This window comes from Ipomoea triloba, chromosome 5 (assembly GCF_003576645.1).
Source record: "Ipomoea triloba cultivar NCNSP0323 chromosome 5, ASM357664v1".
In the NCBI taxonomy this organism is placed as follows: domain Eukaryota; kingdom Viridiplantae; phylum Streptophyta; class Magnoliopsida; order Solanales; family Convolvulaceae; genus Ipomoea; species Ipomoea triloba.
This window is the reverse complement of record NC_044920.1, coordinates 19,224,364-19,229,596: the sequence shown is the minus strand read 5'-3', so window position 1 is coordinate 19,229,596 and position 5,233 is coordinate 19,224,364. Positions and strand designations below refer to the sequence as shown.

Sequence of the window (5,233 nt, the reverse complement as noted above, 5' to 3'; positions counted from 1 at the left end):
AATCTCATTTCAGGTGAGAGTCAAGTAGCACTTCAACTAGCCTGCATAACCAACATCCTACTTCTTAAAAACTCACAGGTCGAGTGGTGAAACCGAGGTTTACTTAAAAACCACCTTCCTAGACAGAGTATTCAAGAATAATGACATTTCTATGCTACCAACACAAGGTGAAGAGTTTTGATATATGCTTATCACGTTTGACAAACCTCTTAGTACACAATTCAAATATTTCAAAATATGTGACTGTATCTCATTAAACAGTTCATATCTCTTTGTGCAAGTCACTATTAACTGTGTCTATTAACATGCGACAATGTCATTAGCATTCAACATATTGAAATGACTAGCACTAATAGGCATTCAAAATTTTACGTAACTCAACTAGCATTTGGTACTAATACTATCCCATTTTATGCGAGCTCTTAGAAGCTAGAGAAAATAAGAATTACTCAAAATAACTACCAATTACTCAAAATAACTACCAATTAAGGGAATGTTATACTCATCTTGCTCGATCAGATTGACCTCTGTGAATTTTACACTTGCGATGATAGCACTGGGATGCTCGGTGTCCATGCTTACCGCACACGAAACAGCATCCTTTGATTTTCTTAACTTTTCCACTCCTTTTGTTATTGTTGTTTCTGACACTTTGAGTTCCAACATCATTGGCACCATACTTTTCTGACAGCATTTTCCAAATAACTTTGGCCGAGTCTTGTTTGACATAGGTATCAAACAATTTGTCAGTCATTTGTGACAGAAGGTATCCTCTAACTGCTTTATTGTCATCTGTAAATTGCCTCAGAGTTACACCTGGTTCTTGACCAGGAGTATAATCCGGTTCAGGACTAAATTCTCTTGGTCCTTGAAAGGGGAACCCTAGCGGAGCAGGTTCAGGTGGATCACAGAATAGCACATAGACCAACTTCAGTTGTTCAAAGAGTATCAGCATTCTTTGCGCCCATCGCCTGTAATTATTTCCATCGAGGGCGGTTATTTTGGATAAATCGGGTATGACAGAAGGAGCCATCGTATCAAAAGGTTGACTATTGCCGAATAATGCTTTTAACTGTTGGGAAATAGAGGCAACGTCAACTAACCCTGACACTCTTTTAGGAAAAGTGAACAACTAAAGCAGAAAATGGAGTCTGTGCCGTGTTACAATAACACTGCCTTAAAAGCGTTATTTGCCCGGTAACGGTGTAGTTAAGAATCCCGGCACGCTTTCGACAGGTTACACAGACTAACTAGGCTAAGCTTACACCAACTATAACCCAGGCGAACCTCACTTTGCTCAAACAATAAGATATAAGAATTAAAGGAGGAGGGAGAAAACTTTGATTTGGTGTGTCTTCTATTGAATGTGAGATGGGTTTTTATAGTTTGAGCTTCAACCTATCCTTTCACGTAGACCACTCAATTCCCACAAGATGAGGGAATGAGGCGTTGAATGTATCAACATACCAACTCACCCTATGATTAAGGAAAAGGCTAGTTTCTGTTTGAATGTTTCTCAACACAAGTGATGAGGAAGAAGGATTTTGTTCACTACGAGAGAGTGGATGGGGAAGAGATAATAAATGTGGTTGAAGGTGTTGAATTACATATTGGGTTTTCGACGCAGAAGAGCAGATAGAGATTGTTGAATGCGTGTACGTACAAGTATCAGCAGCTGGGTAGGAAAGGGCAGCTTAGAGCAAGAACATATTATGAACCAAAGAAGTGGATGGGGCGCAAAGGGCGTACAATTATTCAATTTGGTGGTTGTTACAATTATGCAGTGGACAAAAATGGCAATTCTCCTAGTATAATCAGAGATGTAGAAGTGGATCCATTGCCTGTTTTGTTCAAGCAAATGATTAAGCCCAGCTATCCCTAATAGCTGCATTGTGAACATTTATGAAGAGGGAGATTGCATTCCTCCTCATATTGACCATCACGACTTTATTCGACCGTTCTGCTCTGTATCGTTTCTGTCAGAATGCAACATTATTTTTGGCTCGAGTTTGAAGATTCTTAATCATGGCATTAGAGAATGTTTTGGTCCTGTCTCGGTACCTCTACCAGTCGGATCGGTGCTTGTTTTACAAGGTAATGGAGCTGATGTTGCGAAGCATTGTGTACCTCGTGTTCCATCTAAAAGAATTTCCCTTACTTTTAGAAGGATGGATGAAAGCAAATTGCCTTACAACTACAAACCCAACCCAGAGCTTATGAGAATTCAACCTATCATTCTTCGTTCCCTTCAGTTTAAAGAATCATCAACTCCACAAAGAGTTGGCAAGAATGAAAAGGTCAATCACCATAAACCCCATTCTTTTCTTGCATATGCAACGAACCAGAACATTCTCGCTGCAAACGAAGAATTTCCTCCCCTCTCGAAAGCTTCAGTTTTTCAAGCAAGAGCAAGACTACTAATCATATAGTTATTAGCCATCATAAGCTATTCAACTTGTACTTACTGTTTTGGATAACATACGTATTCTTGTATATTTAATTTGTATAAACAGCTCAAAATTGACACGGCCCAAAAAAGAAGAAGTTATTAACTAGATTTTCCATACAAAGCTTTCATTTGTGCAGTTAAGGACTAGTTTAAATAATCAAAAGAATAAATCCTTCCATCTCATTTTGTGTCTAGTCAATTAATGAGACTTGATTTGAAATATTTACAATTTAATTTTTCATAATATTTAATTTAACATTAATATATAAATTTTATATATTTAAAATTATATTAAAAATACTATTAAAACAATGAATAATAAACATAACAAATAAAATGAAATAAATGGAATAGTTTTTTATTATATTAATAAATTACATATAAATTAAAGATAAAACCTGTATTTAAAAAAAAAAAAAAAAGAAGATAAAACTCAATGGATCAAAATTGATCACCATGGCAATAAATTTATTTTTATTCATGGGTTACTAGGACTATTAATTAACCGAACATAAACGAACGGAGGTTGTTCGTGTTTGTTTGAAAAGATTTTTGGAGTGGTATTCATGTTCGTGTTCGTTTGTTAAGGTTTTTAAAAATTCTGTTCGTGTTCGTTTGTTAAGCGTTCATTAGTGTTTGTTAATGTTCGTGAATACGATCACGAACGTGTTCGTTAACATTTGTGAACACGTTCGCGAACATGTTTGTTCACATTCATGGAGGTTGTTGGTTAATCCTCAGTCACTAGTCTGTAGAGTTCTGAAGGCTAGATACTCCCCTACGCAAGGTTTCCTTGAGGCTCATCTCGCCTCTCGGTAATAATCCTAGCTATATTTGGCGTAGCATTCTCGCAGGTCAAGAGGTTCTCCGTGCTGGGGTTGCCCGTAGAGTAGGTGACGGATATAATGGAAGAATGAATGATGTATTTAATCAACAGGATTAGGAGGCATAAATAGCCATGCATACAACTGAACCACCACATTCTAGGAAACAGTTAAGAGACTTATTCAAGACCTACAAACTAGCTAGGAGATGGCAGTTCATACAATATAATATGTTATTCCTTCTTACGCCCCCGCAAGATGGTGGATCCATCAAAGACGCCCAGCTTGGAGCGAAAACCTTCATAAAACCGGCGTGGCAAGGACTTGGTAAGCATATCAGCTACTTGATCCTGCGTGCGGATGTAATGAACCCGCAAGGCTCCACTACTGACAAGGTCACGAACAAAGAAATAATCCAACGCAAGGTGTTTCATCCGAGAATGATACACGGGATTTTTGCATACATAAGTGGCTCCAATGTTGTCACAATACAAAGCAGGCATAGTAGAAAGCCGTATACCCAAATCCAGTAATAAGTTCTGCAGCTAAACTACCTCAGCTGCCACATGCTCAAGAGCCCGATACTCGACCTTAGTAGACGAGCGTGCAACAGCTTTCTAACGAACTGAACACCAAGAAATAATGTTAGAACCAAGATACACAACATACCCTGTCGTTGAATGGCCTCCATCATGGATCCCACCCCAGCTCGAATCTGAAAAGGCGGTAAGAGACAGACTTGACCCTCGGCGTAAAAACAAGCCATGACATACGGTGCCCTTGAGATTAGGGGTGTGCGTCAGGCGGGTGGGGTCGGTTCGGTTATGGCTCGTTGAAAACCGTTTGGTTTGCGATTAATATATTTAATACCCAAACCGTTGTTCTATTTTAGAAAACCCAATCGGTTTTTCAAAGTTCGGGTGTGGTCGGTTAAATCAGTTTTCAAACTAATTTCGGATATAAAAATAACATTCAAATTTAAGATGATAATAAATTACAAAACACTACAGTTTACATATTTGAATAGCAAAATACAATGCTAAAATGCTAAATTGCTAAAGTACTAAACTGCATTAAAAGTCTAAAATCATCAAAAAACTTAGACAAAATACAAACAAAATACTTAATCACATGATAACTACTGACTAGCATTCTAGCAAAGTAGCAACTAGCAAAAAACATTCTTGCAGTCAAGATAAGTGACTCCAGTCACCAAATTGTCCAAACATTCACTACTAACTATCAAGTAGCAAGGTAGCAAAATACTTAATTACAAATTTATAATCAAAGTGACTCCAGTCACAAATTCTCCAAACATTAATTTTGATGATTTCTCTGATTCCTCCAGCTCCAGTGACTCTGATGATAACAATGATGCTAATCGTGATGCCAACACGAGTCTTCCTCAAGATGAGAGCGAGTATAGTTCTAAGGCTGATGGAACTGATTATCATGATCAGGATGAACCACGAAGAGTTGAAGAGAAAAATGTTGATACCATCATGACCGAGCCCTTGGGAGAAAATGTTGAGGAAAATCAGAGTTCAGCCCGAGACGAAGACATGGAAGCGTCTCGTGGTGTGAATCTCCTCTGAAAATCTTGTTGATGTTGATTTAAGGATGAGTGCTAGCTCAACTCGAGATGTAAACCTGGAAGCATCTTGCAATGCAAGCCATAAGGACTCGTCCTCGAAGAAAGCTTTGAGCAAAGACAACTTGGTTGATATTGCTGTCCATACTTGTCTCAGCTTAACCTAAGGTGAAAACATGGAAGCACCTCATAGTGATAGCAATACTAAACTTGTCGAAGCCTCAAGTCACTCGCCGAGGTAATCGTTGACTCTGTCTCTACCTTCTCTTCACTTATTTCTTCTATACAGGGAATAGCGAGGACTCAGGCAACTCAATTCCAATCCATCAACGAATCCATTGCCAAAATTAAGAAGGACATAAGGAAGCA

General features: G+C 38.2%; 1 pseudogene; it reads left to right on the top strand.

The window, feature by feature from the left end:
• Positions 1-1,528: 1,528 nt before the first annotated feature.
• LOC116020349 lies at positions 1,529-2,429 on the top strand (annotated as a pseudogene).
• Positions 2,430-5,233: the final 2,804 nt, after the last annotated feature.